Source organism: Orcinus orca, chromosome 3, assembly GCF_937001465.1.
Source record: "Orcinus orca chromosome 3, mOrcOrc1.1, whole genome shotgun sequence".
Lineage (NCBI taxonomy): Eukaryota > Metazoa > Chordata > Mammalia > Artiodactyla > Delphinidae > Orcinus > Orcinus orca.
In genome coordinates, this window is record NC_064561.1 from 6,560,399 (window position 1) to 6,572,337 (window position 11,939).

The 11,939-nt window shown below is 44.1% G+C and overlaps 1 non-coding gene across 1 annotated transcript; it reads left to right on the plus strand.

The window, feature by feature from the left end:
* Positions 1-6,287: 6,287 nt before the first annotated feature.
* On the plus strand, positions 6,288-6,498 carry LOC117195763 (small nucleolar RNA U3). Its single transcript, XR_004475585.1, has one exon. It is a non-coding gene; the product is annotated as a small nucleolar RNA U3 (small nucleolar RNA).
* Positions 6,499-11,939: the final 5,441 nt, after the last annotated feature.

Here is an 11,939-nt window from a genome sequence, read left to right on the forward strand (position 1 = left end):
ATACAATGTATTCGTAAATCTACGAGAGAACAAATCTGCACAGTGCTAAAAATAAGTGAACCTACTACAACAAACATTCATTGTACCGGATGTTAACATTTTGAGGTTTAAGATGTTACCAAAAAAAAAAAAAGTGAGTAAAAAACACACTTAGTCCAAACTACACTCCTACCAGGACGAGAAGAAGACAACATCAGAAGTAGACAGCTAGCCCAAGATACTGGGCCTGACTCGTATGATCATTTATAATGTTTTCTTGACTTCTTGAACCACTGCATATGAATCAAATGTTTTCCTATCATGGGCATGATCCTATGCTAGTTTTAAAAATCAACCCAATTGTTGGGTTTGTGACCAATTATCTTTGTCTAGTACTTCTGGATTACCTTGGTGGATTTCTCCACTCCAAGGCTCTAATTGGTTGGCCCTTAGGAAATGTATTCTAAAAGAAAGAAATTATAGTCCTGTTCAAGCCACTATCGGTATACTAGGTGGGATCCTCTCACCTAGCCAATTAATAATACCTGCTCTGACACTGGCCATAAAAATGAATTTTCCTCTAAAGTTACTCAAGTTCAGTTAGAGCAACAAGCAAAATTTCAGCCAAGGAATAAAACCTCTCACTATTATGGTATGGATTTATGTGGTTAACACCAGGCTATGGTCATTTAAGTTTTAAGACCTTCCTTTATCTTGGGAACAATTAAATGATACTAAGGATAACCAGCCTAGTAACACCAGGAAGTTGGGCTGGGAGCCTTATGGACAGTGCCAACACATAATTTCCCTGAAAGATAAGGATTGGTACAGAACAGACTAAGTCAGATGACCTGGGAATATACTGGGCCACACCTAATGGAAGTTCTTGGCTTAATTCTTACTTATGACTTTAATAATACTGCTAGCTATGTTATTTGTATTTTGCCTGTTTAACAGGATTATTGTTTCTTGTATTTCCAAATGTGTGACTGAGCCTCCAACAAAAATAATGATGACTAGGCAACTTGAAGCAGTTGATCAAGTATATAATTCTGTATGGGATCAATGATTGTAATAGTGTAACTGTAGATATGGGAAGATGCAATAAGAGGGATTTTTTTTTCCTTGGGACAGACTAGTAAGACAGGTGATCCAGAGACCTTTGGCTATTGTTAATAAGACCTAGTCCAATAATAGCACATTGAGTGGCCTATCAGCAAAATCTTTGCCAAACTTAGGAATGAGCCTTCCTAGCACCGTGGGACAAAATGGTCATGAAATGCCTCCCAAAGCATGGTCGAATTTATGACCATGAGGGGGCCCTGTCAACTACAAATTGGCACTTGCCACCTACCTCTACAAGGATTAAATCATGAACTGCTGCAGCTGCTGACTTTCAACACCCCCTGAAATGAGGCACTCTGTGCTCTGGGAAAAACTGGCAGAACAGGTCTTTAGATAGTTAGATATTTTCAGGAACAGATTTTATGAGCCCAGTTCTTATACCTCCTCATATCTAGAAAAGCACTAAAATCTTTCGTGGTGACTCTGCTCCTCGTGACTAGCAGTAACCTTCACAAGATTAGCAGAAACCTTCTGCAAAAAAATATGTGCTTGATTGCATGTACTCCCCCTATACCAAAATCACATATATACTAACCTTCCCCCCCTACCTCTTTGGAGCAGTTACTCAGAGCTATCTGAGATGCTGTCTCTCGGGCCCCAAATAAAACTTAACTCACAACTCTCACGTTGTGCATTTTTTTTAAGTTGGCACATGTAAAATGCTAAAAATAAGTGAATCTACTACAAAGAACATTCATTGTACTGGATGTTCACATTTTCTTGAGGTTTAAGATTTTACAAATATATATATATATGCGGAAAAAACACGCTTAGTACGAACACCCTGTCTATGGTTCCTCATTCTGGAACTAGTATCATAAAGCCTACGCCACATCTCCTGGAGGCTCGTTTTCACTCTGTGGGCATGTACAGCCCCAGGAAGCTCAGATGACGAGAAGACTAAGTACTCTTGCTTTTTATTAGAAGAAAGATCTGTGATCTACATACGTTTACATTTATATACAGAAATATGCCCGCCCACCCTTGACACCTGAGAAAGTATTTTATCTACCTCTATGTAATATTCAAAAATAAAGAACACGGGAAGACAAACCCAAATTCTCAGATGAAACATTCTTTTTCATACAAAAAGAACCGGCCTTTTAAACCAACTGTCCCTAATACTCAGAACAACACGTTAGGATCGCCAGGTTCCTGACACCCGGAGGAGGTGGGAGCTGGAGCAACTGTTGACCAGAACAGCGGAAATTCTTTTCCTCGTGGAGGAAAGTCACAAAAAACAGAGTGGAGGCTTTAGAATAGGGAAACACAGTGAATGACAACACGCCGCAGAAGCGCCCTTACCGCAAGTCCCACCGGCTAAACGCAGTGGCTCAGGTCCCGGAGGACGCAAGCGGAGGGACCAGGTCTTTCTAAGGCAGCGCCGTGGTGGCCTAGTCCAAACCTGTCCTTTATCGCCCTCCTCGCATCCCAGAGCCCTCCCTTGACGCGAGCCTCACAAAGGACACGCTGAATCACACGACGACTACAACGACTTGCTGCACCAGGAACTCGGACACGAGGCAGGAGACTGACACCGACCAGCGACGCTACTTCCGCTTCCTGCCTCGGCCGTAGGGGGCGGGGCCCCGGGACTCTGGCTGCCAATCAAGTTCAACCGTTGCTGGCAGGGAATTGTAGTTGGTGCTGGAGGTCTTGAAGTTGGCTCAGCCTGGGTTCTGGAAGCAGAAACAGGCCCAACGAGCCAAACTTAGGCTAGAACTAGGCCTGTGGGCGGGGCTGTGAGGAGAGGGCGGTCCCATACCCAGAAGTGGTGCTGGTGCAGGAGGAGGCCCAGTGCTGGCTTAGGGATCAGAAAGGAGAGGTTGGGGTGGACACTCACCCACCAGGTCGCTCCTCAAAAGCTTATCTACCTGCCTGTCCTCAACATCCTGGAGCCTTTAGAATGAGTCTCCCATATTGATAAGGCTGCCAATCCATGAGATAGGCTATCTATGAAACTGAGCGGGAGGGCCTGGGGCATGGAGGTCTCTTTTTTGTCCCCCATTTCTTGTAGGCAAGACTCCAGACTCTATGACCTTCCCAAGAGCAGATTCAAACAGTTGCCAATCAAGGGAGGAGCAGCCAAGAAACCACCTGAGGCAAGATTAAAGGGACCAGAGAAGCTCATCAAGATTGGGAGACTACCTGAGCCCCTGCACACACCCAAATCTTGTCAGCAACTCCACCCTTGGGAAGTATTGTTATAAAATTCCTTATCAAATCCTCCTGGGAGGGGACACATAGTTTTTCAAGGCAGGAGCCCATTGTGTCCCCCTTTGCCTGGCAAAGCAATAAAACTATACTTTTCTATTGATACTTCACCCAAAACCCCTATCTCTGAGGTTTGATTCGATACCTTTGTACAGAGAAGCTGAGCTTTCAGCATCATCTCCTCCATTCAATCAATCCTTTATTTAACCTTTATTTCCCCTTATTTTTTTAAAAATTTATATTGGTCACCGTACCAAACTCTTATCATTGATTTCTTTGTGTATTCAAAGTAGTGACATTTTTCTGTTACCTATGTGTTTTTCTTCCTTGAGTATTTATTCTGTTTTTTATTTTTCGCATGGCAGATACTCCAAGATGAAGAAAATAGCAGAAGTATAGGAGAGGCTGAACCCTGTGCAAATAAAAGATAAAGACCATGCTTGTGGGCAGCATACAGTTAACTTCTCCCATATTTCTCATTCTTGAGGTCAAGGAGACCTTCCCGACTGTACATGAGCAGAAAGTCTCCTTGGAGGTCAAAAAGGGAGTGATGTCAACCTATCCATAGGCCTCTTCACTGGAATCCATCTCAGCTAAGAGATGCCCTCGCACACATGGGAGGGCCCTAAGACAAACCAAATACGGACTCAGAACCAGGCAAAGCAAGATGATTGGCCAAAGGAAACTCAGAAGAAATGCCCCGTATACGTGATTCAAACTACCATGAGGGCACGACTCTCCGAGTCCGCCCGTGTATCTATCCACACGTACTCTTTTTCCTCCTAATAAACACTTTATTTCTTTCACTACTCTTTGTCTCTTTGTGGAAATTTATTTCTACAAAGCTGATGGGCCAGGGCCTTATAACTGGCCATTGGTCTAGTGGCTAGGATTCAGTGCTCTCACTGCCACAGCCTGACTTCAATCTCTGGCCAGGGAACCAAAAATCCTGCTTCAAGCCGCTGCAGGCGGAGGCCATCTGAGATCAGGTAGTGAGGAGCTTTATAGTAATGGTTCAAAGAGGAGGGCGTGATCAGCTCGTGGACATTCTTCTGATTGGCTGGTGGTGAGGCAATCAATGCCGAAAGCTCTGCTTCTTTGTACACTGGTGCCGAATCGAACCTCAGAGACAGAGTTTTGGTGAAGTAGAAAAGGATAGCTTTACTGCTTTGCCAGGCAAAGGGGGACACAGCGGGTTCCTGCCTTGAAAAACTATGTGTCCCGACCCAGGAGGATTTGATGAGGAGTTTTTGTTGTTGTTTTTTTGGTTTTTGGGGGTTTTTTTGATGAGGAGTTTTACAGCAATAGTTCAAGGGTGGGGTTGCTGACAAGATTAGGGTGTGTGCAGGTAGTTTGCCATCATCCATGCCCATGTCGTTTTGAAAGTTCTCATTTAAAGAAGCATTTTCTCATCCCACCATACCTTTGGGTTATAACATCTGCCTTGTGCTTGTGGACGGGAGGGTGGACAACAGTTTGAAAGATGAGAAAATAAAGGCCCAGCGTCACCTGAACGTAATTCCACTTCAGCTCTTCCTCCACCCAGTGGGTCGGGAAAAAAGCACTACTGGGGCAGGACTGAACCTACCCGGTGACCCTGACCCACCCCCCAACCCGGCAGTCCATACCTCTGCTGAGTGACCTTGACGCCCGCTGAGGCTGCAGGCGCTGATTCCCACTTCGCTTCCGGTTTTGTGAGCCGGAAAGGGGCGGGGCCCTAGGGAGGAGCCTAAAGAAGCCAGAGGGGCGGCCATGTTCCTGAAATCGCTCCAGCCTGGCGCCACTTACCAAGGTAAGTGGACGGAGCTAGAGAGGAGAAAGATTCTTGGAGGGCGTGGCCTGGGCAGAGATAAGGCCTGGGGGCGTGACCGGGGCTGAAGACCAATCCTAGAAGGCGAGGCTGGGCGTAGGTACAGGATCTGGTGGGCGGGGCTAAGCCGGGCTCCAGGCTCAGGGTCTGAGCTGGGGGAGGGTTTCAGGTGTGAGGGCGGGGCTTGGGCGGGGCCTCGCTTCTAGTTGGCCAGTCCTCAGGATATCCAATACAGGCTTTTCTTGCTCCTTTTCTCTACCATTCCGAGACCCTTATACAACAGAACACCAGGTTTAGGAAGGTATCTGTCCACAAAGGGATCATCCTCTGTTTACCCTGTTTCTTCTTTAGGGTGTTAAAGTTTAAATTTTTCTTCTTCAGTGGGTTGTATCTTTCTATTAGGTTAACTCCTAGACACTGTACATACATACATCTAAATTTTCGTTTCATTTCCCATTTGACTGTTTTTGGGGAGTTCTGAGAGATGAGGGATGTGCTCTGGTTTAAATCATAGGTGTAAGTCAGAGTATCCCGCTGATAAAGTGGATATTCAACAAATACGAATTCTTTCATTTTTCCCCTTATGAAGGGTGAAGAGGAATACAAATGTTAGCAGCTTCTCTTAATTCCTGTGTTACGAAGTTATAATATTTTTCAAATAAATTTATTTATTTTTGGCTGCGTTGGGTCTTCATTGCTGCTCACAGGCTTTCTCTGGTTGCGGAGAGCAGGGGCTACTCTTCTTTGCAGTGTGCAGGCTTCTCATTGCAGTCGCTTCTCTTGTTGCGGAGCATGGGCTCCAGGCACACGGGCTTCAATAGTTGTGGCACACAGGCTCAGTAGTTGTGGCTCACAGGCTCTAGAGCACAGGCTCAGTAGTTGTGGTGCGTGGGCTTAGTTGCTCCGCGGCATGTGGGATCTTTCCGGACCAGGACTGGAATCTGTGTCCCCTGCACTGGCAGGCGGATTCTTAACCAGTGTGCCACCAGGGAAGTCCCAAGAAGTTATAGTGAATAATTTACATGGCAAATTTGGTGATGTGCTGCCATCTGCTGGGAATCAAGGGTATTAGATTCTATCTCAACTGGCTACTTTTGAAATCAACCATAAAACTTCCCTTTCCGTATTGGAAAGTTCTCATTTTAAGAAAGCATTTTTCAAGACTGTACTTTCAGGGATCATTTCTATAGGTCGTTTCTAGAGAAGTTTCTCTGAATGTGTAGAGCACCTGAAACCACGAGGAGGAGGTGTGGTGTTCTGTCCTGAGCATGAAGCTGGTTATTGGTGTTGCTTCTGCAGCTGCCATTAGCCATTGATGATCGCTCTTCTCTTCCTTTGGGAGAGTGAGAGGGAGAGAATGCCATCTGAGTAAAAAAATAAATAAGAATAATAAAAATAATAAAAATTTTAAAATTAAAAAAAGAAAAGAAAAGAATAAACAAAAAGAGAAAAAAAAACAAAAAAGAGAAAAAAGATTTTTTTAAAAAAAGCATTTTTCCTTACCACTATACCTTTGGGTTCTAACAGTGTTTAGTGCTTGGGCTTGTAGCGGGGAAGAGCGACGGTTTGGCAAATGGGAAAACTAAGGCCCAGAGTTATCTAGACACAGTATTTCCACATTACCCCCAGCAATCAGGCTGAAGGAATTTGGGGACTGTGAGAATTTCTGGAGGAAGAATGAACAGCAAGTGCAAACGTCCTGAGGCAGGAAAAGTTTCGCCTCTTTGACCAACAGCAGAAGCTCAATACCTAAAATGGTTGAAGTGAATTGTGAAGGTTGGAGACCAGCAGGAGATAAAATCAGAGAAGTAACAGAGTCAGATCATATGAGGCCATCTGGGCAACTGTAAGAATTTTGGGTTTTACTCTGAGTGCGGTGGGGAGCCCCTGAAGGGTTTTGAGCTACATTATCTGATGTATATTTTTAAAAGATCTCTGTCTTGTGTGTGACTCCATGGAAGCAAATATAGAATTGGGGAGGACAATTAGAAAGTTAAGGAAATAATCCTGATGACAGATGAAGATGTCTGGACAAAGGTGGCAGGGGAGGATGGAAGGAGTGGGACAGTGCTCTGATGCTAGAAATAAGGCAGAGCCAATGACTGTCTGCTGATGGATTTGTTGTGTAGTTTGGGGGCAAGGAGTCAAGAATGACTCTGAGGGACTTCCCTGGTGGTGCAGTGGTTAAGACTCTGCAATCCCAATGCAGGGGGCCCAGGTTCAATCCCTGGTCAGAGAATTAGGTCCCACATGCATGCTGCAACTAAGAGTTCACATGCCACAACTAAGGAGCCCGCCTGCCACAACTAAGACCTAGCGCAACCAAATAATAAAAGAAATATATAGATACTTTTAAAAATGAGGATTTTTGTTTGTTTGTTCTGTATTGTCAAATAAAAATAATTCTGGACATTGGTAAGAGGAGACTTTATTCAAAATGGTTATTGCAAGAGGGAGAACACTCCGACGAGATCTGCAAGCATCTTAACGAGTTAGGCAGAAAAAGGCTCTTCTTTTGTTGGGGGAGTTTCTCCCCAAGAAGCTCAGGGATATCTTTGCATTTAAGGAGGTGCAGTGTACATGGCTGACATTAGCTTTTGATTGCTGAGGCATCTATTTCAAAGATATCCGTTTCAGATAAATCTATTACCAGTTGCATAACACAGTTACTAGCTAAACAACCAGATAGAAACAAGGCTGCCCCATCCACGAAGGTCCTCTTTTAGCGATCCCTGGGCAACCTAGATAACTGATTGTTTAAGTGATCACATTTTTCTCTTCCTGCCCCCTAGTTCCTGCTCTTATGTTTTAAATTCACCAATACAGAATGAAACCTTAAAATACTTGTCACCCCACCCTCCACCCCAAGAAAGACAGAACGCAGGTCTGTGCTTCCTATCTCCTTCTATTTGAGACCTTAGGCATGCCCTCGTACCCTTTAGGACCTGTGACTAATAAACCTTGTTTTTTCAAGTTCCCTGTCGATTGTTGCTGAGGTGCTTCTTGAAATTCTCAGTGAAAAAAAAATTAGTAGCCAATCTAATAAAGAAATAGAGAATTTTATTCTAGCCAACCTGAGGATTATAACCTGGGAGACAGTCTTTCAGAAAGCTCTGAGGACTTTTCCACCAGCTACAGGTCAAAGCACAGTTATGTACATTTTTTTGAGAAAAAGGTTATACATCAAAGTGACATGCTGAGAGTTCACACAGTACAGATCTGCACGTACAAGGCGAATAGTTAGTCATTGTGACCTTTTACAAGATTAAGAAAGGAATGTTATCTCCCAAGGAGTTACCTTGCTGGTGCCAGGAGAAAATTGCTCTTTGCAATCGGGCAGGTATTCTTGTGTCTTCTGAGGAGGTCTGGTTAATGTATAATGCAGAAGCACGTTGTACACGAAGGAGAGGAGGTAGTGGCCCAAATGGGCAGAGAGAGAATCTATGTTTAATTTTTTCTTGTCCAGCCTTAAAATAAATTTATTTCATCACAATCATAATAAGAAACCATAAGGGCCAGTCCAGCCACATAGCAGTGGCTCAGGTTGGGGAAATGTCTGTGGAGGCTCGCCGCATTTAGTCTGGGCCCAGGTGAGTGCTCCAGGCATCCCTAGCTGATAGCATCCTTGTCGATAGGCTGAGATAGACGCAAAACAGGTATGGGGACTTCCCTGGTGGTGCAGTGGTTAAGAATCCGCCTGCTAATGCAGGGGTCATGGGTTCGATCCCTGGTCCGGGAAGATTCCCCATGCCGTGGAGCAACTAAGCCCTCAAGCCACAACTACTGAGCCCATGTGCCACAACTACTGAAGCCCGCGCGCCTAGAGCCCGTGCTCCGCAACGACAGAAGCCACCGCAATGAGAAGCCCGCGCACCGCAACAAAGACTAGCCCCCGCTCGCCGCAACTAGAGAAAGCCAGCGTGCAAGCAACGAAGACCCAACACAGCCAAAAATATGTAAATAAATAAATTTATTTTTAAAAAATCAAAAAAAAATTTTTAAACAGGTATGCATCACTTTAGTCTGAGTTAGGGCAGAAACTCCATTCCTCTGGCTCCCTGGGTCCAAGTGGGGGGAATTTCAGCTGAAGCAACAGTTCTGATCCCTCTCTGCACATACACGTGCACACACTTTATCTGAATAGTGGGTTTGGAAGAAGGAGCTGAGTCTGAACGGTTCACACCCTTTCTCTCTGCCTTTTGGAGTCTTCTGGGCCCCAGACAGAGGGTATTTTGATCAGGCTGGGGCCATGCAGTAAGCATCTACAGGAGCCTTGTGGTTGACCAGCTCTGCCATGCCCGAGTAGGTCTGGCAAATTTAGGGGTGAAATATCAGAAAACCCACCAGGCTGCATAGTGGAGCCACGTGTTTCAGTCCTGCTTTTATGGGCCATGAAGCTGATGTTTTCATTGCTGATTCCTGTGACTGGTCTCAAACTCAGGAGGGAAATGAAGAGATGCCCACGTTTTTTTTTTTGTCCAAAGTCACAATAATAGACTGCCAACTAAAAATTGTCACTTGCCTTCTGGTTCTACAGGAATGAAGTCACTAGCCACTGCAGTGGCTGACCTTCAACTCACCCTGCAAGGAGTTCAGGGTGGAGATCAGGAATGAGGCACTCTGTGCTCTGGGAAAAACTGGCAGAACAGGTCTTCCGATAGTTAGATTTTTCAGAAGATTTTATCAGTCTAGTTTCTTCCATCTTCTCATATTTAGAAAAGCACTAAAATTATTAACGGAGACATCTGCCCCTTGCGACTAGCAGCGACCTTCTACCAAATGTGTGCTTTGTTGCACGTATCCCCCTTCATTAAAGTCATATGTATACTGACCTCCTCCCCCACCTCTTGGGAGCAGTTCCTCAGAGCTATCTGAGAGGCTGTCTCCTGGGCTATAGTCCTCATTTTGTCCCTAATAAAACTTAACTCACAACTCTCACATGGTGCATTTTTTTTTCAGTCAACAAGACAAAGAAAATTTTAGAAGACGATAAGCCAAACTTACAATGATTCCCTGCGGGCCGGAGATTAGAAATAGATTCAATTTCTGTAATGTTAAAATTATTTACAAGCAGGTATTATTATCAACATCAGGAAAATTTCTTGTTAACCAGAAATTATATGTTTTTTAAGGCTCTTTTAAAAAAAATTATTTATTTATTTGGCTGCACTGGGTCTTAGTTGCAGCATGCGGGATCTTTAGTTGTAGCATGTGAGATCTTTAGTTCCCTGACCAGGGATCGAACGCGGGCCCCCTGCATTGGGACTGCGGAGTCTTAACCACTGGACCACCAGGGAAGTCCCAAGGCTTATTTTATACTTTACTTTTTTAACTGAAGTATAGTTGATTTACAACGTTGTGTTAATTTCTTCTCAAGAATTATATGTTTAAACGCAAATAACCATCCATCAGTGAATGGATAACAAATTGTCTCTAGCCGTATGACGGAATACTGCTCAGGAACAAATTTTTTTCTTAAGTTTTTTGGTTTTTATTTTTTTGGTCACGCTGCAGGGCATGCGGGATCTTAGTTCCCCCGACCACCAGGGATCAAACAGGGACACCCTACAGTGGAAGCATGGAGTCCTAACCACTAGACTGCCTGGGAATTCCTGGGAACAAATTTTTGATCCCTGCAACTGTCTGGATAAATCTCAAAATTATTACGCTGGATGAAAGAAACAAGACCCCTCCCATACACACAGAGAAAATAACACACTATATGATTCCATTTATATAATATTCTAGGAAAAGCAAAATAATCTATAGTGACAGAAAGATCAGTGGTCCTGGGGACAGGAACAGAGGGAGGGTTATGAGGGGCCACAAGGAAACTTTTGGGGGTGATGGAAATGTTTGTTATTTTGATTGTAGTGGTGGTTTTATGAGTGCACACATGTCAAAAGTCATCAAATTACTTAAACATGTGGTTTGTTATACATTAATTATGCCTCAATAAACTAAAAAAATTTTTTTGTCTAATGGGGCACAGTTACTGGGCCATCCTTTCACATAATGTTCCATGTCAACAAAGCAAATTCACATAATGGTTAAGATCATGGAATAAGATTACTCAAGTTTTGCTACGTCATTAGCTGTGTGGCTTTGGGCAGCTTAACTTCTCTGTGCCTCAGTTTCCTCCTCTGTGCCTTTCTCACTGGGCTGCTGATAGGAGTCTGTACATGAAGGACTGAGCACAGCACCTGACATGCAATAAGCAAGCACTTGATAAATGATACCTTACCTTCATGGATGGTGTATTTTTTGTTTGTTTTGTTTTGGGGGGTTATTTTTTAGTCACGCTGCGTGGCTTGTGGGATTTTAGTTCCCCGACCAGGGATTGAACCCCGGACCCTTGGCAGTGAGAGCTCGGATCCTAACCACTGGACAGCCAGGGAATTCCCATGGGAGGGTGTATTAATCATGTTTTTTATTTTCTACATTTTATGATGCTTTGACATCTTAGGTCTTGCAAACCTGGGGAAAGACCGCCCCCCTCCCAGGGTTAGCTAGTTCCTAGAGATAGCAAACCACATGCTTGGGAGCCCGCTTCTCATATGCAAACCAGCCAATCCGATCACCTCCTTTATCTAACCCTGGGACCCTACACCAATATTCCCTCTGCCCTAAATCATCCCAGGACCATGTAGCCTGCAACTAGGGACCACCCCTAGAGCCTAGAACCCACTGAAATTATTTATTTATTTATTTAAATGCCTTTAAAAACATATTTATTTATTTATATATATATTGATTTAATTGTTGGCTGCATTGGGTCTTAGTTGCAGCACGCAGGATCTTTCTTGCAGCA